This window comes from Octopus sinensis, unplaced genomic scaffold, assembly GCF_006345805.1.
Source record: "Octopus sinensis unplaced genomic scaffold, ASM634580v1 Contig15846, whole genome shotgun sequence".
Classification (NCBI taxonomy): Eukaryota; Metazoa; Mollusca; class Cephalopoda; order Octopoda; family Octopodidae; genus Octopus; species Octopus sinensis.
Window position 1 is genome coordinate 44,118 of NW_021833951.1, and position 883 is coordinate 45,000.

Consider the following 883-nt stretch of genomic DNA (forward strand, 5'->3'; position numbering starts at 1 on the left):
CACACACACAAACACACACACACACACATACACACAAACACACACACACATACACACACACACAAACACACACACAAACGCACACACACACACAAACACACACACACACACTATTGTGTTGTTTCCCTTCTGCGTCGTACTTGTACTATTTTATTGTGTTGTTTTGTCTCGTTTTCTTTTCATTGTAAGAAGAAAACAGATTTTCTTTTCATTGTAAGAAGAGACCTGATTTTTTTCATCGCCCCTAGACCTAACCATGCGTCTTTCCACAGTGTTTATTTTTCTCCGTTTCAGTAGGTAACACACCATTAAATGATTTACCTGTGCTTGTGTCTGTATTCATCCTAAAAATTACTGAACTACATCTAATGTCTTATTGAAACCACTAAAGGCAGCAGTTCTACCTCAAAGTATCGAAACTACCTGGATATTTAGCGGGCAAGCTAACGAAGGCTAAAACTTTGTTTGTTGTATCTACTACATGTTTTTGTCACTTTAGTACATATTTAAATACATGGAAAATATATTGTTGGCTCTGGTAGATTCTGTGACAGCGGACAGCAGCCTACCGCCAGAGGTCACACATGGTCTCTTTTTGCACATTATAAGCTTTGATACTTGGTTGTTATTTATCGTGGGAGGCATTGAATATCCAACTACCAATCTCAAAATCCTAGCTGTCACAAGCAGAGCAATTTTAGGGGCTTGCTCTGCTCTCATGTCAATTCTGATTTCTTTGACATATTTCTCGAACTTGGTTCCGAGTGCCCCTTACAATTACTGGAATGACAGAGTGAACGTGTCAGAGCCATTCAACATCACGCGCTCAGTCCGGAAAGGTTGTTTTCTCCGGTCTCTCTTGTACGTACTGACTCTCGAGCCA